Below are 26,997 nucleotides of genomic sequence, written 5' to 3' on the forward strand. Positions count from 1 at the left end.
CAAGAAAAATCTCTACGTCACTTTCCTTATATCTTTGAAAGGGAGGTTGACTGTATCTAAAAGTCTTGGGATATTGTGGGTAGTGCTTCCAACAGAAACAGAAAATGTTTCAAGCTGCAGGGACCATTTGGACAGGGAATCTTTTTTTTATTCCCTTAAAATAAGTTTGAGCTATTACATTATATTTTATTTTTTCAGCCTTATTGAGGTATGATTGACAAATAAAAAATGTGTATACTTAGTAGAATCTTTTAAGTTAGAGAATTACAAATATATTAATTTGTCAAAGTTTTCCTCTCAGATAGTTATATAGCTGGCACAATTTCTCAGTCATGTGAGGTATCCATTTTCTTGCTTTCTTTATGTTTCGAGTGGTTCTGGAATATGCATTAATGTAGTACACCAAAACTGTACCTAACAACTGTAGCATGTACGGCAGTGTTACCTCATGTTACTCTTAAATTTGTCTATATAAAGCTTGAGTGTTACTTTCCTGAAAAGTAGTAACTCTTTATATTGCCAACAGTTACACTTTTATTTGTACAAAATCATTCAAAAAGATTTCATTAAATTTTCATAAGCTTAAGATGTCATTTTGATTTACATAATTTTCATTTTAAAATTGTGATATATCTCAACTAAAATTCTTTGTTGTTATACTTGCAAATATGTAAGCAGGAAAATAATTTTTTAAATATACACGTAAAAATGAATTTGGGGTTGATACAGTTGAATATTTACCATTAAAATTTTATATAAATTTATTCCAACACAATTTATTTTCTTTTTTTTTTTAATTTTTTTTCCAACGTTTATTTATTTTTGGGACAGAGAGAGACAGAGCATGAACGGGCGAGGGGCAGAGAGAGAGGGAGACACAGAATCGGAAACAGGCTCCAGGCTCCGAGCCATCAGCCCAGAGCCCGACGCGGGGTTCGAACTCACGGACCGCGAGATCGTGACCTGGCTGAAGTCGGACGCTTAACCGACTGCGCCACCCAGGCGCCCCAACACAATTTATTTTCAAATATTTATATTATTATTAAATTAACCCAAGTGTGAAAAACCTAAGTACATAATTAGTAATTTTGATTAATTAATTTTGATATATATTTTCAGTCAACAGTATTTGTTGAACTCCCAATATAGTCCAGGAATTGTTCTGAGTATTGGTATGAATATAACCAGCCTTTTCTTTTCAGGTCACCCTTTTTTTACTGTGAATTTTACTGTGGTTCTTAATTCACTCTTTTGCTAACAAAGTATTGCTTTAGTCATTGTGACACATAAAACAGATGTGGAAAAATCAATGGGGTCCTAAAAGCAAACAGTGCCTCTCAATTTAGCTACCATAGCTACCTGAAACCATCCCTATAGCACAAGATGAAAAGATCACGAAGGAAGTCAGTCTTAAATATACTTTGGTTTCCCTTAGAACACAAAGAAAAGAAACAGAAGGCTTGAAAACCCATGATTACTTTTTATGTCACCACTTCCCAATTTAGATGCATTGTTTTCTGATAGTCTAAAATGAAATAATCATAGTTATTTCAAATTGTATTTTAAAAGAAATATTCCCCAGTATATTGTATGTCTTTGGAAAGGAAAACCAGTATTGTGAAAAAATAACTACTGGTACACTCCATTTAATGCTTTACCTGCTAACCATGTAGCAGATTAACATTTTCAGAATTTTAATATTTAAATTCTATATTTGGACATCATTACAGTGAATCTAACAACACATTTCATTTGTACTAGTAGAACTTTAATAAATTGGTCCATTAAGGAGATGTTACCTTTACTACAGTAAACAAGCAGTATTAACTACCAAGGACCAATAACAATTCTGAGTGTTTTGAAGAGATTTTAAAAGTGACCTTACTTCTTAACAGAAACCAGAGCTCCTCTAGGTTTCTGAGCCAATGTTTGGGTTCCAGATTCTCTCATTTTTATTTCATTGGTCTAATTCTGAAATCTGTATATTTAATAAACATCACCATCAGTTCTGTTTCAGGTATTCTTTGGATGAAACAACACACAGTCTTAATCATTATTTCCTTCCTATACAAAGATTTTGTATAGGAAATCATTGGTCTACACATAGAGGAGAAGATGGATTTGATTAAAATATATTTTACAAATAGTTGTTTTCTTTTTTAAAAAAATTTTAATGTTTATTTTACTTTTGAGAGAGAGAGAGAGAGCACAAGCAGGGAAAGGCAGAGAGAGAGACACAGAATCTGAAGCAAGCTCTAAGTTCCGAGCTGTCAGCACAAAGCCCTTGACATGGGGCTCAAACCCATGAACTGTGACATCATGACCTGAGTTGAAGTCAGATGCTTAACCTATTGAGCCATCCAGGTGCCCCTACAAATGGTTGTGTTCTGAGGGAGATATAGTGGTAAGTTTTGTGGAAAATCCCGACTTCTTCATCTTTTTCAACATCTACCTAAATTTGTAGAGAACACTTCTAATCTCATCAAAAAAACTATTTGTTCACAGATTACAAACCATTTATCTTATACTGAGCCTCACCCGGTTTAGCTCTACAGAAAGCATTTGTGTTATGCTTTTAAAGCTTGATCACCTGAGAAAATAATGTAGTCTTGCCATAAATGTTGATGTATATCACATATTATGCATATTCAAAGCAAGTAGGTACAGAAAGGGAAAATATGGGATGATTTGTGGTCAAAGAAAGTATCATCCAAATGTTTACCTTACAGAAAGAAAGAAAGAAAGAAAGAAAGAAAGAAAGAAAGAAAGAGCGAAGCCCTTAAGCCTATTAGGAACAAAGTTTCAGTTTTGTTCACATTATAAAATCTCGTAGCATAAAGTAGTCATAGCTGGTAATTTATTCTCATTTGCATTCACTTGTGTCAACGTGGAAGTTCAAATTCTAAGCATTTACTACAAATTCATTTTAAAAATCCTGCTCATGAAACCCTGTAACATTACAGCTTCACTTCCGTTTATAATGACATTGCTCCCAGCTGAATCTGTAGACATACTAAGTGATCACATATCTATAATCCCAGACTTGTCAAAAAACTAAATTACACTATTAGGAGGTACTCGTATACAAGAGGTCATATTTATAAGTACACTTAAAAATGTTGTTTTGAAAACAAATACATAAAAGCTTAAACAGATAGAAACAATACATATAAATTAATTATGATTATTTAACTTAGCAAATATTCAGAATGGGATTGTGTAAAAGCATACACTATCTTAAAGCAATGGTTCTCAAATGTAGATTGTGTCCAAATCACCTGAACGGCTTGTTGAAACACAGATCCTGGGTCCCACCTGCACTCTCTAATTTCTTCTGTCTTGGGTGGGCCTTAAGTACTTGCATTTCTAGAAAGTTCCCAGATAAAGCTGATGCTGCTTTTATTAACTCCTTTGAGAGCCATTGCTTCAAATTGTGATTCCATCTTCAAAACTTTATTTTTATACACAACTTTACCTAGAATATTAACAATGGGAATTTGTGGACAATCTAGCACAGCATTCTAGAGGTACCCTGTAGTGATTACCTTTTAGAAATTAGGGAACCAAGGCACAAGAGTATCAAGTGACTGAGTGCATAACTCCTGGCACTTTACACTGAAAATGAATTGAAGATGTGCGGGAAGATTCATGACTTCACGTGTTTGTAACAGTGGCAAGATTTAGTAGAAGATATGAGATTCTGTGAGAAAAAAAATAATTCAGCGTACCAGAGTGACCACAGATGATTAGCAAATGCATCCTAAATTCACACAAAAAATATCACTGGAAACCAACTTCAGTTCTAGCTTCTACATGTTAAGGAGATTGGAAGCAGTCATCTCCATCTTTACTAAATAAAAGCTGAACAAACTCAGGCTTTGACAATCTTTCTCCACCCATTAGAGAACTGAAGTCGATGCAAACCACTGCCTAGGACTCTGGAGAGACAGACAGAGACCAAAAAAAAAAAAAAAAAAAAAAAAATCAGAGCTGAGATCAGCTGCTGTGGACCAACAGCCACTGAAGTCATATACTGACAGGAATACTTCAGTGATGAGGATTGTGGACTAACAAGAAAGTGAGAAATTTCTAGAGACCCCAGTCCGTCTTAGGGAGCCCTCACACTCTCATGAGTTTACTTACAGGAACCCCACCAGGTTTTCAAGGTAAAGAACCAAGAAAACTCAGAGGCACAAAGATGGAAACAGTAACCTTTGTGAAATACAGTCAGTATGTTTTCCTTAACAAAGGCCTACTCTTTATTGTAAAAGATTTTATAAGAGCCTTCTCTCACATAGACTGAGAACAATTATTCTGCCTATCATACTAACAATACCAGTTGCTGGAGAAAATTAGCTCAGTGTTGGCGGGAATGCAAAATGGCCCAGCCACTTTGGAATACAGTATGTAATTTTTTTACAAAAGTAAAGAAAGTCTTATCATAAGTCTTGTAATTATATTCCCACGTATTCACTTAAATAATTTGATATTCACACAACGCCTGTACAAGAATGTGTACGGAATCTTTACTCTTAAACACCATAATTAAAAGCAACAAGAATATTCATCAACAGGAGAATGAAGAAATACAGTGTGATATATCTATTCTACAGCATATTATTCAATGATGAAAAATATGAACTACCAAGCCATGAAGACACAGATGTACGTAAATACATATTTCAAAATGTAAAAGCCAGTCTTAAAAGTCCATGTACTGTATGAATTCCATCATATCACATTCTGAAAAGGCAAAACTATCGAGACACTAAAAAATTATGGTCGCTGGAGGCTCTGGAGAAGGGAAGGAGGGTGACGATGTGAAGCACGGGATTTCTAGGTGATGGAACTTTATTATACGATACTGGGATGGTGGATACATGATATGCACATATCAAAACCCATAGAACTTTACAAGATATGCCCTACTATGTGTCAATTTGTTAAAAATCATTTAAGAGATGGGAGATCACCGGATGGAGTGCAGAATGTGGCAAAACAAGCCAACTGTATCACAAATGCATGAAACACTTTCACTAAAGGGGATGGACGGAAAAATGCAGCCTTAGAGAAACTTTGGAAATGAGTGCACACGGTGAGATTAAAGGCAAAGGATGGCAGATAAGCATTGTACTATGGTTGAAAACACGGTTTATTGGATCCGCAGGTTAATTCTGATACTGCTGTGTGTACATCCTGGAAATGAGCAACTGAGTAATGGATGGTAGGTTGTGAGCCAGGTTTCTCACAGTTTGCAGATAAGGAAGGGGAGGAGGCTAGAACGATTCCTAGGTAATGAATTATAGGTGGAGACAGTATAAACTTACAGCTTAATAGATACATTTATACATATTTGAATATAAATTATAGTTCCGTGTATATATATATATATATGGAGTAGTGTATATTTTCTTGCTACTTAAGCTAAAAGAGCTTGGAAATATCAACACTCCAGTCGCAGTGTGGACACCAATGCACATATCTTGGTTTTGAGTACGGTTATCTAAAAAACAAAACAAAACAAAAAAGGAGTCAGAGCTTCTTGGAGAAACGTCTGATTTTAGAAATCTAGAATGGACATATGGAGCATAAAACTATACAAAATGAACTTGGAGCATCTTGCGTTGCCAGAAATAACAGAAACGTTCAAAAATAATAATAATAAAATACCTACATGCATGGGATTATATCCAGGAGCCAATTGGAACTCCCAATTGCCAAAACTGGAACAATTTAAACAATAAAGTACTCTTGGGTTATAACCCAAAGTGTAAGAATTTCATATGATATAAATAAACACTTTTTGTAAACAAATAACTGGAAAACATGATCCTCCCTTATAGGATAATTCCGTGTAATTTATGTGAATACTTCACCCCCTTTAAGTGTGAGCTGTGTGTGGTGACTCTTTTTTCAAAGAGTACAATATGGAGACATGGGAGGAAAAGGTGACTTTGCAGTAGAGTGGAGAAACCTGGCAAACACTATCCCAACCAAGTAATCAAGGTCAACATCAACAATGATAACTCATACTGATAGTATGTAATGTACCCTTGATACGATGTGAAAAAATGACACGTTAACAGCTATAGTCTTCGCCCCAATAAATCATAACCTCAGTTTGATTATGAGAAAAACATCAAAGAAATTTCAATAGAGGGAATCCTGCAAAGTCCTATAAAATCACATGCAGAAATAAATTCTGAGAAACTCACAGGCATGAAAAACCCACGGAAACATAACAAGTAAATGTAATGTTGTAGTCCGGAACAGAAAAAAGACTAGATAAAAACTAAGGAAATCTGAGTAAAGTGTGTAGCAGTACTGTATCAATATTGGTTACTAAATGCAACAAACATACCATCCTAATGTAAGATAGTGATTACAGGGAAACTCAGTGAAGGAGTATATGTGAGTTCTTTGTACCATCTTCTGATTTTGTTTGTAATTTTGAAACGACTTAAAAATAAAGTCTAGGGGAGCCTGGGTAGCTCAGCGGGTTACGTGTACAACTTCCATTCAGGTCATGATTTCACGGTTTGTGAGTTCGAGCCCCACATCAGGCTCTGTGCTGACAGCTCAGAGCCTGGAGCCTGCTTCAAATTCTGGGTGTTCCTGTGTCTCTGCCCCTCCCTGCTTGCACTCTGTCTCTCTGTCTCTCAGAAATAAATAAACATTAAAAAAATGTTTTTAAACAAAGTCTATTAAAAAAAAATGTGAAGCCTTTATTAAACAGTTACATTACATAAAAGATACATTTCCATATCTGAAAAGTCTTATTATTCATGTGATTGTTACATCAAAATCAAAATCTTACCCTTTCCCTAAACACCTGCCGTAAATGATAGCAAAATCTACACCCAGATTCTTTAATGCATCTTTAAATTCTCCTGTGTGCGGGAATGAATGGTTAATGGCTTTGCATTGTGTGTCTCTGAGTTTTAAAATCTTTTTCTCCTTCATACCCGAGTCCTCTAACCCTTTTAGAAGCAAAATTTTGTCGTTCTAATGTGACTGTAATTGCTGTATGCTACTCTACTCAGTATCCTACAGTATCGCCTCAGGGAAAGAAAGAGATAAGTGCCCTATTGAGTTTAAATAGATTTATTCTGCAGATATGCCAAACTACATTTTATTAAAAAAAAAACTGTAAAATGAATCTGAATGTGTTTCAATTGCTCCATTTTTCTGATGGTGAGACTTTTGAATGTGATTGTGTGTGTGTGTGTGTGTGTGTGTGTGTGTGTTATATGAAATATCGAGAAAAACAAATAACCTTTTGGTAAGAACTATACGCATCTGTCTCTGATTGTACTGAAAAGTTTATTTAATTAGGCAGCAGCTCTGCAATGCTTTCCCAGGAATAAATTGTGATATCCACAAGAGAAACAGCTATATGACGATCTGTAGCACCTTCTTGTCTCAAGAAGTAAACCACGCATTTTAACAGTACATGGGTTGCGATCATTCAAATTTTATAATATATTATTTTAATTTTACCCATAAAGCAGATACATTTTCTTTGAATAGTTGAAAATAGTATGAACAAGGACATGGAATCAATTGAATATATCCTTTTTTTTTTTAAATTGGCTAAGATTTTTGGAAAAATCTAATTCGAAGCTTTCAAATTTAATTCCAGGGTGCTTCCATCGAATAGGATCTTTGAAAGGTATAAATAGCAAACTGTTCAGGTGAGAAGGAATGGAGGAAATGGAGAAGAAAAGCCCTTTATTCTTGTTTCTGACCACTCCATCTCCTCCATCACAGGATCTGTGTTAAAATCAGAGCATGGACTTGAAATTAATGATAGATCCGGTGACTTCATTTATCAATATGCTTGTAAGGGGATCCTTTTGAAGAAAAAGGAACGTCTGAAGGGAGGAAGAAATTCTAAGCTGTTGAGGGACTTATTGGCGGTCTTATGGTGGATGGCAGAAGTAAGCTTGATAAATATCCAGAAATACTCGGAGAGAATAGAAACCTTGAGTCCATGGCTGCTTCTCTTTCCACTACGCCACACATCTTCAATCATAATTATGATTATGAAGGAAAAAACTAAAAACTTATTTAAAATATATGACCTCACTTAAAGGAACTGAATTGCATAGATACGTTTGGGAAAGTCAGTCTTCAATTCAAAACCTCAAACTGTTCGATTACTTTATGTTAAACTTCCCAAACCTCAACTAATATCACAATGCCTTTGTTACTTTACCCAATCTCTGTATCAGACCCACCTATTCTGTTATTCAACATTGTTCTTACATTAATAACTTACATCAATGACTTTTTACAGTTCAATAAATTTATTTTAAAAGAAACATGTATTCAATACCAATTGTCATTAATAGAAGTTAACTGTCAAAATAAAACTCATTGAAATCAAGAAAATTCTCTCTAGAAACTATTATCTGTCAAAAGCTGCCCTTGCTTTGTTAAAAGCAAGATCAATATAGTCATCATTCAAGATTTTTTAAAGCAGCTTTGAACCAAGCTGAAATTTCATTTTGGATGATTGGAATAGAAGATTAGACAGTGATCTTTCTAAGGTATAACGTGCTAATTTTCTTTCCCAATCTTCGGTTTTTCCACTTTTTTCAACTCCTCTACTACTCTAGCCACACGCTGTTCCCTGAAAACATGTATCTTCACTGTACCTTCTTCCAGGTTCCAGGAAGAATGACAACATTTCCTTCTCTCTGAAGCTGCTTCTTTTTCTTCTTTCTTCTTCTTCTTCTTCTTCTTCTTCTTCTTCTTCTTCTTTCAACATTCATTTATTTTTGAGAGATAGAGACAGAGCACAAGCAGAGGAAGGGCAAACAGAGAGGGAGTCAGAATCCAAAGGAGGCTCCAGGCCCTGAGCTGTCAGCACAGAGCCTGATGCGGGGCTCAAACTCACGAACTGCGAGATCATGACCTGAGGCAAAATCGGATGCTTAACCAACTGAGACACTCAGGTGCCCCTGAAGCTTCTTCTTTACTCCAGACAGAGAACAAAATTGCAATTGGATTGTGGCATTGACTTAGTTTTATAAAATTTATTTTTTCCTTAGTTTAAAGCAATTTATATTTAATATGAAAAACAAAAAACCCCTAATAATATGATTTTTTAAAAATTATCTCAGTGTGTTTGGATGACTCAGTTGTTAAGCATCTGAGTCTAGTATTTGGTTCAGGTCAGGATCTCGCCATTTGTGGGTTCAAGCCCCACATCAGGCTGTGCACTAACAGTGCAGATCCTGCTTGAGATTCTGTCTCATGTCCACGCTGTCAGGGCAGAACCTTTTGAGATTCTCTCTCTCCCCCTCTCTCTCTGCTCCTTCCCCACTCTCCTCCTCCTCTCTCTCAAAATAAATAAATAAACTTAAAAAATATATATTCCATACAAATACTGTTTCAATTTTGTAATGCAGCACCTCGGTATATGTACAAAAATGTTCACACATGTGTTTTACATACTATGAGCCTATGTACATTAGCATTTATCCTAAAACATGCAGTGAACATTTTGCTATATCAGTTTTGTTCTTATTTACTTTTTCGATGAATGAATGAATGCGTAAATAAATACATAAGAAAATTCATGATCCTGGACTTTGATACCTTTCAGAATTAAGAGCAATAATTGATCCAGGGACAAGGCAATTTAGCCACTCTGTCAATAACTACTTCTGTTGCTATGATCAGAGCTTTTAAACTTTTGTTACCTCAGATGGTAATCTTGAGGTCCTGAAGGAAATGAGTTGGCCAATAAAGGTTCTTGGTGGCAAGCAATAGAAAGCAGTACTGATAATTAAGCAGAAACTTAATTTTAATTGGAAGGATAGCAAGAAGCTCTGAGAAGTCACGGGTAACTGGAGTGGTCTAGAAAAATGGACCAGGACTAATGAAAACTTGTTAGCAAGAATTGTAGTTAAGATCACACAACTGAAATTTTGTGTTCAGGATCCACTCCAACCACTGTCACTATCATTGGATTCTTGCTACCCCTGGACTCTCTCAGTGCTGCCTCTGTGAATAATCGCTCTATTTTGACAGTATCTTTGTGTTAGCTCAAGAGAATTTTATGTCATAGGAGAGAACGTATGATTGGCCAAGCTTGCATGCCCATACTCAAGAACTAGGAAAACAGAATGTAGTATATTCATGTAATGGGATACTACTCAACAATGAAAAGAAAGGGAAAAGAAAAAAGAGAAGAAAAAAATAGGAAAAAAAAGGAAGAAATACTAACATACAAGAAACATAATGAAACTCAAAAATATTATACTAGGTAAAAGAAGCCAGACACAAGACAATAAGTACTATATGGTATATTTTTATATGAAATTCAGGAACAGGTAAAACTACTCTGTTAGTACTAGAAATCAAAGCAATGGTTTCGTATGAGACGCGGATATTGACTGGAAGGGGTCATAAAGAAACCGTGGCATTGTGGATATAGTCTATAGTTGGTTGCAGTGGTGGTTATAAATACTGGTAGTTACTAGGAACAACAACAAAACTTGATGTGTGTTCAGTTTTTTATCCAGTTGTTTTCCACACTTTGCATTATTATTTTATCCTGATATGACATATTTACCAATACCAAGAGGGTTGAAATGGAGACTTATTGCAAAGCATTACTAAATTCTTTAATTTCCAAAGAGCTTGACATAGTTCTTTTGATCCCTTTTAAATAATTATACACAATTATTCATCTCCATAGTGTAGAAGAAGTGAGGGTTGTGGATTCTGCCTCAGACTATCTGGGTTAGAACTCAAGCTCTGCTACTGACCAACCAGGCAATGTGCCTCAGTGTCTTAACTTTTTAGTCCAGGCTCTTCATTCACAAAAGAGGCAATAATAATAGTACCTACCTTTTATAATAAAGTTAATACCTGAAATGTGGTTAACTGCTCTATGTGTATTAGCTATTATTATTTGAAACTCATCAATTTCTAAAATGTCTTTGACCCTTTTTATATTGCCATCTGATTTGACCATAAAAATGGAAAGAAAATGAATGAATTTATGAGGGGTAAGTCATTGTAAATCTCTTCCAAATGAGGAGCCCAAGGTAAAAACTGATTTTAGAAGAACAGCCAGTTTGACCTTGGCCTGAATTTCCTTTTAGAATCACTTCTCAATGGGTGCTGCTGGGAAGAACTATCCAGGAAATATTGACTGGTGTTTTGGAGAGATTTTGTAGTTGAATGTACTTTAGCAGGGCAGAGAATGAAAGCTTGTCAGGGGGATTCATGACACAAATTAGCAAGATCCTCAGAAGCAATAGCAACAATATTTGCTTACTTGTTAAGTAAGAAGTGTATTTACTCATTAGCAGGCATTTTGATCAACATACATAATAAACACCTTATTGGAAATTGGAGATTTGAGTTTTAAATATAAATAAGGAAGAATAAAGGCACTGACATTTCATTTTTGGTTGATGAGTAGAAGGAGATTTTCAACAAACAGCATTTTCTATAAATGCAATCCAAAAAAAAAAAACCATTTAAAATTAAAGCTGTAGTTAAAAACCCTAGAGTAGCTGAAACGTCATTAAAACTTTCTTCCTTTCTTGAGTTATTTTAGTTCTTCTCATCAGTGATACACCATTTTTATTTTTACTTCCTATCTCCCATCTTCATGTATATATACTTCGTCACCTAGACACCTTATATATTTTTAGTGTAGTCCATTGTGTTCCTTTCCTTGGGGGAAATGTAATTCTGAGTGGTCCCTGACACCACAGAGAGATTTTATATAATATGTGCTGGCTTTTTTAATATTAGATGTGTGACCTTGGACAACTTAACATCTCGGTATTCCAGCTTTTGTGTCTGTAAAATTGGGAATTTAATAGTATCTCCTCCTATTTATTGCCATGATTAAGTGAATTCATATATGCAAAGTGCTTACGACAGTGCCTAGCACGTAGTAAACATTATAAAGGTGTTAGCCATGTCGTCAGTCATCATTGTTTGCACTGCAAGCAATAAGTATTATTATTATAAAAATCCCTATGAGTATTTATGTTTTATGGGAGACTCTCATGGAAGGGAACTTACAGGATCCCATGGATAGCATCAGGACTTGAACACAATATTTGGTAGGCATTGACCTGGCACAGAATCCCTCAACTCATATCACCTAGTCCATCCATTCACGAAGCCAGACCTTTACATAATAAATGTGTTCTTTATTCTGCATACAATGGATAGGATAAAAGAAGGTGATCTCTATAGCCCTGCATTGGTAAAGTCAGCTATCGCTATTTGTTGTTTCTTTCAGGTTATCTCAAAGAATATTTTAAAAATTCATATTTTAGACTTCTTTCAACCTTGTGTATTCAGAAGCCATAGGGAGGCTATAAGATTAAGTCAAAAATGTTACTGTACAATATTTAAATTTCTTTTTGTTCTACTTTATTTTATCCTATTGTAGAGACTATACAAATAGTGGTAAATTTTGAGGCAAGTGAAGATTAATTTACATCCACTAGGAAAAGGGTATTCGTATGTTTTGAGCGTCTACTTTAGTTCACACATTGTGATAACAGCAAAAGTATCATCCAAAGTAATCATCACTTTTGATCATCAGGGAAAAAATTTCAGGAGTCTGAATGTTTGGCATGTTTAATGGTCAAGGATAGGAGATGGCAATTAATGTAAGAATCATGGTTTACCCTGTATTCAGGACCAGTGATGTTTTAAGACCAGCCATTGAAAACCCAGAAGTAAAGTCTTTATTATGAGATAAATGGCCCATATTCTGTAGCATCTGACTTTTAATGTTGTAGCATCACAGATTGAAAATACACAAATGGACAAGCAAACACCAACTTACCTCTCATCCTCCCTTCCTATCTAATCCTATCATCCTAGTATGATTCTTCCCAGACACTATACCTTATAGTACACCTGCCTCGAGTCTTTTCAAATTAAGTGTAGGGTTCTCAGATAAGACCATCTAGTTACATTTCCAGATTTCAAAATATGAAAGTGCCTTCATGATCAGCAGATTCATCCTATTCACATCTCCAATTTTCCTAAGACTACTGACTATATCTTTCTCTTTCTATTCTGATCCAAAAGTTGCCACAGTGGATAGCCTGTGTTATAACAGGCCCCAATTTCATGTTTGACATTCATTTGTTCACTCATACAGTCATTCATTCCTTTCATAAAGATTTATTGAAAGCCTACTCCATACTAGGTATTGTTCTAAGTATTAGAATATAAGAACAGTCTGAGTTACTGGCATATAATAATGCATGCAAGAGAGAGGAGAGAGAGAGGGAGAGAGAGAGAGAGAGAGAGAGAGAGAGAGAGAGAGGGAGAGAAAGAAAGGGAAAATACAAAGAAAGAAAGAAGGAGCAAGGAAAGAAGAAAGAAAGAAAGAAAGAAAGAAAGAAAGAAAGAAAGAAAGAAAGAAAAAGAAAGAAAGAAAGGGAGAGATGTTGTATCTGTTTTTGAGGGGCTGGAACAAACTTTTTAGGATTAGACATATGAGAGAATGTAGGGTGGTGTGAGATGGTAGAAGTAATTGGTAAAGAATCTTAGGGGTCAATTTCAGATTTGATAAAGCAAGAAATTTTGGAACCAATTGTCAAACTAGTTCACAGGCATCTACTCTACAGGACAAAGATGCTCTAAGATAGATGATGTAGATATGATGACAGCATTCTAAAAATTAGAAGGTGGGGTCTTTGAGAGGTTATGAGGGCAGAGCCCTCAAAAAGGGAATTAGTGCTCTTATAAAAGAGGGCCCAGAGAGCTCCTGCTCCCCTTACTCCATGTGAGGGTACAGGAGTCTGCAATCTAGGACTCTCACGGAACCATACTGATACCCTGATCTTGGACTTATAGCCTCCAAACTGTGAGAAATAAATTTCTATCATTTACAAGCTACCCAACTTGTGCTATCTTGTTATAGCAGCCTTGACAGACTAAGACATATGGTAAACTTTTTGTCCTCGTATTTTTCTTTTTCCATTTAAACAGGGTACAGGTAAAAGTATGAGATATAGAATTTAAAAAAGAGGCATGTGTACACTTGATAATTTTTTTCCAAAAGTTTAGGCCCTCCATGTTAAAAGGCTATAACATGGAGGGGGTTTGGGCACAGACAATACGTTGCAAAACACATTAAGGGAGAACAGTTTTGCTTTGTCTGGAGTGAGATTCTTAGCAGTAAAACGGCAATGAGTGTTCTGTGCATATTTACCAGTGTCGAAACTCCAGAGCAGAGTATGATGAATCTAGAGAGATGAAATCATGGGCCTCCTAAAAGTTTACTAGGCAGTAACCAAAGCAAAAATAAAATATATATGTATACAAAAATATTTGAGCCTCAAGCATACTCATTTACATTAGTATCGAAGGTAATGTAAATTTTGTCTTATTTGATAGAAAACTCTAATTTCATAGCCTACATTGTGTGACTCTACAATATTAATATTTCTGTTTCTCAATTAGTTACTTCTTTCCTTTTCTCTCTCTTTTTCTTTTTTTCTCTTTTTGCCTTTCTCCCTTCCTACCTCTACCTTCCACTCTTTCTGTGAGGACTTTTGCAATGCTCTGAAATCAGTACCTCTAATACTGTTATTTTGGGAAATACTAATGTAGAACAAAAGCTTAACAAGGAGAAATTGTTCTTTTCCATTTGTTATAACAATAGTTATATTGTTTTATATCACAGTGCAAATTTTGTTTGATGTCGTTAGTATTTGAAAATAGTATTTGATCTAATTTCTGAGTCATAGTTTGGCCATTAACATTGAATCATTCTTTTTCTACTTAAGTCAATAATCCCACATTTCACTTTAGACAACACTGAAAGCCAGTTTTTATTTTCTGTTCTTAATAAAGCATCCCTTTCTAGTTCAGGAATCTGAAAGCCTGCACAGCGCCAAACACCGAGAGCAATATTATAGCATAGAGGGTAATATTTCTTTTTTTTCATCCTTTGGAAGGGAAGCCACACAAAAGCACAGTGGGAGAGCCCTTTTCTGCATACACAGAGTGCTGCAATCCTAGTAGCCTCCCATTTACAGTAACTGCTGAAGGACTGAAAAGAGGATCTTGCTGAGAGCACCTCCTTCATGCTCACCTGATTGATTAACAGGAATGTGTTTGGTTTAATTGCTCAATAATAAAAGCAAAGTATGTCATTACGCATTTTGCACTTTCTGATTAGTAATCTTCTCAAAAAAAATCGGGAAATAAAGTTTTCTTTTTCTAAAGCATTGTCAATATGCTTCAAGCAGGTGAAATCTGAGCTTCAAGTAGGTGAAATCTGAACACCAAGGAGCATTTAAGCTAAAGGCGGATTAAATTTATATTTCATATTATATATATATGAATGTTTGTATGTATGTATAATTTTCTTCTATTGTCCATTTTAGAAACTGAAGACCTGTTTCATGTGGATTTACCTTCTCTCTCAAATACAAGGTTCATAAAGGCAGAGACTACACTGTGTGTTTTTAGCGTATTTGTAAAAGGAGTTAGTGTAATGGACCAGGCTCATAACCGTTTCTTCAAATAATCTGAATCTGTCTCTCTGTCCCTACCCTAAATCCTCAGTTTTCTGAGGATATTTTTTCCACCCGAGAAAGGACTGTAATTTTTTTTTTTTTTTTTTTTTTTTTTTTTTTTTTGCCCTTTGGTCTGATAACAGAAGGGGCCCTGATCCCCTTCTGCGGGCGCTTGGGACCGCCACGTGACCATGTGGCAGCTGCCTTTCCTTCTGCCTGATGGTGTTCCACTATTCCGTGGGGAGGCAGAGACTGAAATGGTACTTACTTTTGGCTCTCAGACTCAGACATGCTTCTCCGGAGTCCTCCAACTGGAGAGCTTACACAGCCTGTGGAACTTTCCACAACTTGAATTTAAACCGCTCTTCTCTAAATGTGAAGTCTGACTCCTTATTTACATAAAATTCTACATTAGTCTTTCCACATTCTAAGTCGAGTGACAGATTATTTATTTCCTTAGTGAAAGAGATAGAAAGGTATTTGGAAGAAATCAGGTCTAGTGATAGAAATTCATGTCTTCTGTTTTGTGTTACCCAGTACTTTTCTTCTTCAATTTGATTTTTTAAATGATAAATTGTATGTCTCCCAAATCTGTTTTCTTCCTTTACCCTTTTGCTTTTAGTTTTATACACCTGCAAAATTATTAGCTTTGTGAAAAAGGAGAATTATAGTTTTAATGCGTGCGATCTTTCATATTTTCATGTATTCATATTTAATTCTCTACTGAAGATGGATTCAAAAATGTGATACAAACACAAAAGTTCCCTTTACAAAATATTAGTATGTTTAGACAAAATCCTGTTATATTTTCATTTAAGATAACTTTCCGTGATAGTAGATATTTCAGCAGGGTTTTGTGTTCATAATGCATTTGCTATCATTTTAAAACATAACCTTTAACAGTTAAAAATTATGATAGGGGCACCTGGGTGGCTCAGTCGGTAAGCATCTGACTTTGGCTCAGGTCATGATCTCAGGGTCTGTGAGTTCCAGCCCCGCACAGGGCTCTGTGCTGACAGCTCAGAGCCTGGAGCCTGCTTCGGAGTCTGTGTCTCCCTCTCTCTCTGCCCCTCCCTTGCTCATGCTCTGCCTCTCTCTGTCTCAAAAGTAAATAAAAACATTAAAAAAATTTTTTCTTTAAATTATGATATAAATTCAAGTATAAATCCCCTGCTAATAATTGTGAAATAAAAACTTATTGAAAATAAATCTTAATTCTGTGATCAAGGTAATCTCAGAACTATCAGTTTGCCATCAGCATGTTTTTATTAAAGCACACTAAGTCAGTAGTGCAGAACAGATTCCCTGGCCTAAAGAATTAATCTAAATGGGCAGAAGCTGCTACAGGTGATCGAGAGGAATAAAAAGAAGCAAGAGAACAATAAAGCCCCTGGCACAAAAGGAATGTAAAATGTTGTAATCGCTGATCCTTATGTGCAGAGTCTTGTTATCTACAGAAACATAGAGATCAAAATTTGCTACTAGTGAGCGAGAAGTTTACTGCAGTGTCAGCAAAGCATGCCACAGTTGCCAGAGGAAATGGGCTATGAGCAAAAGATCATGGTTAATTACTCTTGCTAATAAGAGGATGTCTATGTTGTAACGTATTTCATATTTCATAGGGGACCGACTTGAATCTCTGGTACCAACATTCTTGTCTACATTGTTGTTGCCTCTTACACCTGCCTGGATAGAGGTAAGAAGATGGGTTTGTGTGGGAGGAAGGAGGTCAAGAGACAGACTCTCCAGAGTGAATCTCCCCATTTGGAACTAATTGTGAAACTTATATTTTGCATGTAAATTAAAAACAGGTGGAAATCTAATTATTTTTCTTACAAAGATTCTCCCTTGCACAATCCTTGTGATTCTCTCTCAAATCAGTAATGTAAAATACTATTATACAGATACAATGAGACTTCATTCTAGGAAGAAGACTAGAAGCTATGAGTTTGGAGAAATATATATATTTCAAAATATTCCTTTATACAGGGTCATAATAAAATATTAAAATTCTATGAATTTATAATCAAGTCAGGTACCAAAGAAAATCACTGAGGAAAATACTTCTGTTTGGCTTAAAATATAAGGCACGAAATATTGGTATTTAACTCTGTTATTTTATTTTTATTTTTGTTTTTTTAAATGTTTACTTTTGAGACAGAGGGACAGAGCATGGGTGAGGGAGGGGCAGAAAGAGAGGAAGACACAGAATCTGAAACAGGCTCCAGGCTCTGAGCTGTCAGCACAGAACCTGACACGGGGCTCAAACCCACAAATTGTGAGATCATGACCTGATCTGAAGTCAGACTCTTAACTGACTGGGCTACCAGATACCCCTTACTCTATTATTTTAGATACTGACATAATCACTATCTATTCGATTAAGACATCCAATTGATCTTGTCTTTTTATGATTTGTGTATCAACAGAACTGACTGGTTAACCCAATCCACCAAATAATTCTTTCTTAATATTCTATGCTATTTTATCTCATATAAGTATTACCTTCGTCTATTGATACTAATAACACTAATCTTTTGGGGGTGACTACTGTATTGGGAAACACTTTCCAGAAATGTTCTCTAATTCTTAGTCTTGCAATGTAAGATATATTAGCATTCGCATTTTTCAGTTGAAAAAATGTGATGAAGGTTGCCTGGGTGGCTCAGTCGGTTGAGCGTCTGACTTTGGCTCAGGTCTTGATCTCGCGGTCCGTGAGTTCAAGCCCCGTGTCGGGCTCTGTGCTGACAGCTCAGAGCCTGGAGCCTGTTTCAGATTCTGTGTCTCCCTCTCTCTGACCCTCCCCCGTTCATGCTCTGTCTCTCTCTGTCTCAAAAATAAACATTAAAAAAATTTAAAAGAAAAATGTGATGAAAATAGTTTGCAAGTAAAGATAGTTCAATTAAGTTTCTCAATATTGCATATTACAGTTTCTAAATGGTAAAGAGAAGATAGAAACCCACCTGTGTCAGATTCTAAAAATCTTATTTTTTCTTTACACCAGACTGCATTAGTTATTGAACTTCATGGTTTTAATTCTTGACTAAACAAGATGACAATGTCTTTCACCTCTTCAGTTTTTTAAAAAAAGTTGAAAAAGATACTAATCAGTTCATTTTATATCTTGACACCATTTTCCATCCAGAAATATCTGAATAAAATTTTGTTGGAAGAATCGAGGAAGGCTTCAATGGAGCCTAGAACCCGCAAAAGGTGTCATGGCTATAAATATGTGAATGATATGCATTATACTTTCATGGTCTAGACTCAAAGATATTTGAATTCACTAGTACAGTCTTAATCTAGTGTTGTAGATATTTGGATTTGAAAATCATTAATTATAAGTTAGTGCCCTGCACTGGTAATACCAAGATTACTGACTAATGGAAAGAAGGGTAAGACAAGTTAAGGACTGGAGTTATACATTTAGCAAAAAAGAGCGTGCATGAAGAATCCAGCTAAATATCAAGCAAGGTTCAGCCCAATTTGTGAAATTTTTAGTATGTTTGCCAATTCAATCATGGGTATCCTTGAAAACATTAGGCACATTCATAGTTTTCTAACCATAATATTCCAATGTCTAGCTAGACTAGCGGGGTTCTAATGAACCCCACTTCCCACTTAGGAGCTTTGATGGCTTCTATACTTAAAGTCACCAAAATGAACTCCAAATTGGAATTGGCTCTAAGTAGACATATAAAAAGATTAACAAAAGTCAGTTATTTACGAATTCTCACTGGTACATTCTAAATGGTTCGCAAGGTTTTAAATGTGCTTGCAACCAGAACTCATACAGACTGAACCCTTTGGTAGAAATTAAATACCACTATCCATCCAAAATTTCTTGCATTTGGAGCTCTAAAATTGCCATTCACAGCCAATTCTATAGCTTATTTGAGAGACAATTTCCAATTTGTTACTGGGTGTTGAAAGAGTAACAACTGTTCACTGCCACAGAAATATATCAGATAATTTTGAGAACTTTTAGCTGTCATGTCTCAGGTAATGTTGGAGACATTCCATAGAGAGAGCAGTGTAGCAATGTTCACAGATCAAGTGGAGTTGATAGATCCAGAACCATGATCAGGAAAGTCTCATTTTGAGTTCATGCAGACCTGGTTTCTTCACTGCCTGCAGAGTCCTATGATAGAGCCCTTGAGGGATCTCCCTTTCCCCATCTCAGTACGGTCTAAACCCTATGTTTCCCTTTCAGCGAAGCCCATTATGCTATTTGGTCCACAATTAGTGTTCTAGAACTTAGGGTTGAATGGCGGTTTTGGAAATTGGTTGCAATATACTTGAGAGACAGTATAAAACCCTAGTGGGGAAGGAGAAGAAACAGTTCACACTAGGTGAAGCTGGGAGCAAGTCATTTAACAGACACAGGTGGAATTAGGCTCCCACACAGAGAACACCACTTGGACATTTGCAGACCTTGTGCTATAGCCAATGGCCTTAGAGTATAATGAGACAGGGAAATTCTAGCTAACTAGATGACAAACTCCACTGCTGTTTAAGTTACTCAGTTATGGATGTCTCCTTGGGAATTTACAGAAAGATTCAAGGTAATTCGTGTAGAAATCCTTGAAAAAAAAAATTTTTTTTTTTTTTGCCTGCTGAGAAGAGATGCTGAGAACAGATTGGAAATCATCAGAGATACCTTAATCAGATCCCTAGAATTAGTATCCTGAGTTCATGAAATGAGCATGCATAGGTATGATCAGGCTGTGCGAAGTAAAACCTCAAATCAAGTAAAACCACTAATGTGGTAAGAGACTCCGCTTCTTTGCTGGTACCAACAGGAAAGAAATCTCCTTAAGATGGCTCTGGATAATATTCTTATTCCTCAGAGGCCTGCACTTCGCTGGAATTTCTGGACTCCTGCCAATAGCCACAGGGAGCTAAACATGGGTATTGTTTAGAATTTAGAGTTGTTTTTGTTTTTGCTTTTCATGTGTTTCTTCAGTTTCAGAAGCAACTGTAGAAAATACAATTGAAGTTTGCCATAGCAAACAGGCTATCAGTTTGGACTGCCAGTTTCTTCTGATCAACATGCACACTTTACAAATGTATGGCTGTAAGCAGGAAAATATTTTAAGCCAGATATGTCATGTTCCTTAATACCCTCTGAGTAGAGGTTTCACTGAATACATAACACAATTATGCAACTTTTTATCTCTCCAACCTTGCAAAATTTTTCTTTTCATCTACTTGACTTGGTGACCCTAAGACAACAGCTGCATTTGCCTATGGCCAGACAGAGAATGATATTGATACATAAGATACAATATCTATTAGATACATTTTTCAGCGAAAATTTCTAAATGAACTCTAGAGTGGGTAACATTTTGGCCCTGGTAGCTAATTTCGACATAATTATGATTATGTCCTCATTACCAAGTGGCAAGGACAGTCTTATAACTTTTGACCGATCAGGTCCTAAGACTTCTTCCTGGAAACAGGATAAAGACAGGGCCTATGAGACAAATATTTATGTTTTGTCTGTTTATACGTAAGAATTATGAACAAACAGAGCACCCAATCAAGGAAGGAAGGATATGTTAAAACAGGTAATACAAGACAAATGAAGTTTATAGCAAATGGGAAGGGCACCTAATATTTGTTTTGTAATTCCAGGGAAAGATGCAGTAATTGTATTCCCATAAGGGTATCTCAGAGCAAGAGAATAATACTCAGCTATCTAAGATCCAGTATTAACTAATGGCAAATATGGGAAAAGTCATCTGACCTGTTTCATACAAAGAATGAAAACTGACTTATGCTGATTTATGGGTTCTGCCTAAAAACTTGATCTGGGTTATCTGGGGAGAAAAGATAACAATGCACACCTGAGATTCAACCAGTTAGAGGTAACATCGGGTGCATGATTTGTGGACTATATATTTACTCCATTGTTTATTTTAAAATATATCTTGGGGGCGCCTGGGTGGCGCAGTCGGTTAAGCGTCCGACTTCAGCCAGGTCACGATCTCGCGGTCCGGGAGTTCGAGCCCCGCGTCGGGCTCTGGGCTGATGGCTCAGAGCCTGGAGCCTGTTTCCGATTCTGTGTCTCCCTCTCTCTCTGCTCCTCCCCCGTTCATGCTCTGTCTCTCTCTGTCCCAAAAATAAATAAACGTTGAAAAAAAAATTTAAAATATATCTTGAAAGGCGCCTGGGTGGCTCAGTTGGTTGAGTGTCCGACTTTGGCTCTGGTCATGAGCTCACGGTTTGTGGGTTCGAGCCCCATGTCGGGCTCTGGGCTGACAGGTCAGAGCCTGGAGCCTGCTTCGGATTCTGTGTCTCCCTCTCTCTCTGCCCCTCGCCTGTTCACGCTCTGTCTCTCTTTCTCTCTCAAAAATAAATAAACATTAAAATACATCTTGAGATGATTATTACACTTGAATCATGCTGCTTAGCTTCTGCACATGGTATTAATTTGAAATGAGATGACAAATAAAGGCAGCTGCCACAATATGATAGGAAGCCAATTGCTACCACCCTTCCAGAAGGTCAGAACTTGACTTGCCTCATTGAATATACTGAAATGTGAATGTAAATTAAGTACCTTTACGAAAACTGGCATGGAGGGGCGCCTGGGTGGCTCAGTCGGTTGGCCGTCCGACTTCAGCTCAGGTCACGATCTCGCGGTCCGCGAGTTCGAGCCCCGCGTCGGGCTCTGGGCTGGTGGCTCGGAGCCTGGAGCCTGCTTCTGATTCTGTGTTTGCCTCTCTCTCTGCCCCTCCCCCGTTCATGCTGTGTCTCTCTCTGTCTCAAAAATAAATAAACGTTAAAAAAAAAATTAAAAAAAAAAAAAGAAAACTGTCATGGAAACAGGGTAACCTCAGGAGAAGGGGATGCAGGTTTATATGGCAGTCACACATCACAAATAACTCTATTTCGAGGTGCAGATGTGTCATTTATGACAACCCATCCTGAGCTGTTTTCAGAGTTAGACTCTGCCCGGTGGAGAGTTTAATGGGCTACACAGTTCTTCCGTCTCATGCCAAAACACCCCCTGGTAACAACATGTGGTGACTTCATGACAACTGGACACGTTAGGCAGGATGCGATATGGGAATTTTAGTTGACTTATGATTCTGGGATTTAATGGACCCTCTATTTGAGGAGAATGGCATCAGCAGTCATTTGGGAATGATGAATAATTTGTGAGTTGGCTAGTCATGTCATTAAACTGATGAAACCCCAAACTCATTAAAAGGACAGTATGGGTTCTGGTATATTTAAAGATCTATAGTCAGTAAGGTTAATGACCTAGGATAAGGTGGTATGTATTAGGGGACGCTATGGATAACATCAACTATGATGATGCCCCAGAGGAGTAAGGCATGATTGTCACTCCCTAATATCTCAGATTCCAAAGATGAAAAAAGAAACTCCTTCTCCTATGATTCAACTGGGACTGGGCACATAAAGGATCAACACCATTTTGTTCTTATGTGGGGAGAAATGGGTAATGTCATATAATATCTGGGAAACTATATCTGTAAAAGCTTATATTATGATATCCTGGACATGCACATACCCATAAACCAGACAGAATCTGCAATTTTACTGACTAGTGGCTTCGGATAGCTATCCTCGTCACTGAAACATGGGAACAGGTAATTTCTACTGGGAATGAACAGAACATGATAGTGTAACTTTTAAATCTCTAATGTCACGGCAGTATGATGTAATGAAAAATTTGCATATCCATTAATAGAATTAAATAGAACAAAACCTATTTATATGGTACCCTCTATACCCCCCCCCCCCCACCACCAAGAGAAAATATTAGGCAGACTGATTTGAAATCCACCAATGATATACAAATTATTGGCCAGGAAAAAAAAATAAATAAAAAGTGAAATTGGCCTCAAGAAATGGATAATACCGCTACTACCTTTCTCAGCACTACTGTGTGAAAGATCGATCTAGGGTTCTACTTCCTTATAAATACACTGCGATGTTTACTAGTGGAAGGACAAGGGTGGTTATTCTCTACTGAGAAAGAAACGGCTTTTCATTAGGATCTGCCCACATGCCTAGGTTGCTACCTGTATGCACTTGAGACTTTATGGATTCTTTTGGAGAATAGCTGCCTGGAGAATAAGAGGTAGGAATGCAAACATCTTTTATATGCAAAGCCGAGGAGCCCCAAAAGCAAATGACTTTTTTGGGAATGTTTCCACACACATTGTTCACACCGTGTTCATTAATCCTCAACCACAGTGCATATAGTAAAGTGGGAGTGATGATTTTTCCTTTTCTGAATCCATGTCTGAAAGATCTGGGTTATTTCACATGGAATGTATTTAATCCAATCAATAGAATCTTTGTCCTTGCTGATGGCTAAAAATGATGATTTTTACGAGTCGTTGATAATCAGTCTTCTGCGTTATCACATCATGAATTTAAATATCTTTATATAGTGAATAATCTCACTTTTTTCCCCAGTGGAGACCTACGTTCTGAGCTGCAGACTCATAAATTTGTTTAATTGATATATCCACTTAAATCTCTCACTTATCTCAAAATGGTATCATTTGATTGGTATCTCCCCAATCCATGTCAAATCAGATAGTTTCTCTTTCTTCCCATTTTATGATGATTCGCCCTCTCATTTATTACCCATAGAACATAAAATCCCATAGACTCTCCATTAAATTATTTTTATCATGTCTATTTTTTTAATAGTTTCCTATACCATAAGTGCAAATATGAGTTTCTCTCACATAGATGATCACAGATCACCAAGTTGGGCTTTTCTGAGTTTTCATTTGTCCCTATGTCTATACATTGTAATAAACATCATTGGAAAATGTGAAAGGTGTTTAACAATTTGGTAACTATGGCTGACCTGAAATAGCAGCCACCATATCTCTGTGATTGAAGTGGCATCATTAATCTTAGGTGAAGGTAATAGATAAAGAGGGTAAAAATTCAAGATGAGAAAAGCCAGTATGAGAACAAGTGCTTAAAACTTTTTATCTCAGTCCTCGCCATTCTCAATCCTATTAAATATTATTATTATCACTATTTTGTAGATCAGGAGACTGAGGCACCTAAAGATCAATGGTACCAGAATTCAAAATCATAGCAAAGCCTACTGCAGGGCATGACGATGAATGGAAGATGGAAAGAACAAGAGAAAGGGAGGCAGAGACACTCAAGAGTCTAAAGTAGGAAATTGAGTAACAGAGAAGCAACAAATGGAAATATATGGAACAACAGTTTACAAGACAATGGGCATCAGAGAATGACCCCTGAAGATGGGAAACAAATGAGGTGAATCCTGTGATTGTCCTGGCTAATAACTGCCTGGAGAGAAAATAGGTTACAGTACAGGGAGGGGAAACTCAGGCGGAGCACAATGGACTCCCCGATTTGAGGAAGTGATGGTCTAGGAAGACAAAGACAACTAGAATTTACAGCATAGAATACAAAATAGGCGAGAGATACATTGCTAGAGAACTCCAGTGTATTCTCCTGTAGATCATTTTTTGGTGCCTTATTGAAGAAATCTTTGCCTAACTGAGGTCACAAAGATTTCTCCTATGTTTTCTTAAGGAAATTAACTAGTTTTAAATTTTACAATTAAGTCTGTAATCCATTTTAAATTAAGTAATTGTGTGTGGTGGAAGGTATAGATTGAAGTTTGTCTCACATATGAATATCAACTGTTCTAGTACCATTTGGTAAAAGATTACACTTTGTCTACTGAATTCCTTTTTTATCTTTGTCAAAATCTGTTGTCCATACGTATGTGAGTATATTTCTGGACTCTGTTCTGTTACGCTGATCTATTTGTCTATCTTTAAACTACACCGTCTTTTTTTTTTTTAACATTTACTGAGATGTTTTGACAAATAAAATCATAAGATATTTAAAGTGATTTATTTAATGTGGTTATTTTATATGCAGATAAATTGTGAGAGGATTTCCCACACTGAATTATTTAACCCATCCATCAACTCACATATTTATCTTGAATGTGAGCACAAATGTGATATATCACTCCTGTGATAAATTATAGTTTGAAAGGAATTTTTGCCAATGTAATTAAGGTTACTAATCAATTGGCTTTAGGTTAATCAAAGGTAGATTATTAGGGTAGTTTTTACCTAATCACATGGTCTACAGGTAGGAGAAAGAGCAAGTCTAAGTTTGAAAGCAACAGAAATACTCTCTTGCTGACCTTGAGGAACAGATGCTATATTATAGAGAAGGTCACATGGCAAGAATAGTGGGTACCCACTGGGACCCCAAACCAATCCTTGTTTATATCCAAACAGAAAACAGGGGCCTCAGTCCTACATCTGGAAGGAACTGAATTATACCAACCCTCTAAAAGAGCGTGGAAGAGGATCTTGAACTTCAGATGAAACAGAAGCCCAGATGACACCTCAATTTCAACCATATGAGACCCTAAGCACAGAACTCAGCCATGATATGCCAGACTCCTGACCCATGGAAACTGTGGGATAATAAATTTGTATTATTTTGAGCTGTTAAGATTGTGGTAATTTTTATGTAGCAATAGAAAACTAATATATATCTATATATATCTATATATGAATGATGGGTAAAGTAAAATAGTTATAACTTGTGATCATAGGGCCCATCAGAAGGTAATATCACATGCTAAATGTCCCCTTGGACTGTCCCAGGTATAAAAAAACTAAATTCTCAAAATGTTCAAAATATGATTTTTATATGAATACTTACTATATGGCTAAATTCTACTAAACCTGTTAAGGATGGAATCAGAATGGCAAAAACCTTGGTTCAGAAAAGATATAAGTAAAGAGCAAAGGATGACAGAATAAGATTGCTCACTGACATACAAAACTGGTCTGTATCCTCAAAGAGAATTAAATCGTAACCTTTGGAAGTAACTTTGCCAGATGAGGAATCAGTTTCACATGATTGATTGTCTACAAATTAACCACTAGAGTTTGGTTTCCAATCAATAGCAAATACAAGTCAAACAAAATTAGGTTCTTCTAGACAATTAACTCTGAGGTGATTTTGTTAGGTGATGTTCTAGCATGATTTTGAAGGGAAATGCAATCATTTTCCCCCTTTATTCCCAAGTTTTGCATTTTTTTTTAATTAATAGGTATTATTGAATGTGGGATAAGGTGATGACTGAGGGCCTACTTATTAACAACGTATGGATCTGACCATTAAAATGATTTCAGAATAGTGCAGGCTGGATGAAGTCTAGGAGTATTCAGACCTGCAATAATCAATAAAAGCCACCATATTAAATAAATGTATTTGTAATACTTAAATATAAATGTCACTAAAATAAAAATTCTTCTGAAATTAGTTTATCTGTTTATTTATATTATATGCATATGTATTAGAAAAATAACAAGGAACAATTTCTTTTTTTTTTTTAATGCTTGTTTATTTATTTTTGAGAGAGAGACAGAGCACTTGCAGGGGAGGGGCAGAGGGAGAG

The 26,997-nt window shown here is 36.3% G+C and overlaps 1 long non-coding RNA gene across 1 annotated transcript; it reads left to right on the top strand.

Annotated features, from left to right (window-relative positions):
* The first annotated feature begins 2,330 nt into the window (after positions 1-2,330).
* On the top strand, positions 2,331-26,042 carry LOC121035779 (uncharacterized). Its single transcript, XR_005793068.1, has 4 exons — positions 2,331-2,404; positions 17,150-17,223; positions 24,575-24,815; positions 25,823-26,042. It is a non-coding gene; the product is annotated as an uncharacterized LOC121035779 (long non-coding RNA).
* Positions 26,043-26,997: the final 955 nt, after the last annotated feature.

Source organism: Herpailurus yagouaroundi, unplaced genomic scaffold (genome assembly GCF_014898765.1).
Source record: "Herpailurus yagouaroundi ecotype Mexico unplaced genomic scaffold, PumYag 162, whole genome shotgun sequence".
Classification (NCBI taxonomy): Eukaryota; Metazoa; Chordata; class Mammalia; order Carnivora; family Felidae; genus Herpailurus; species Herpailurus yagouaroundi.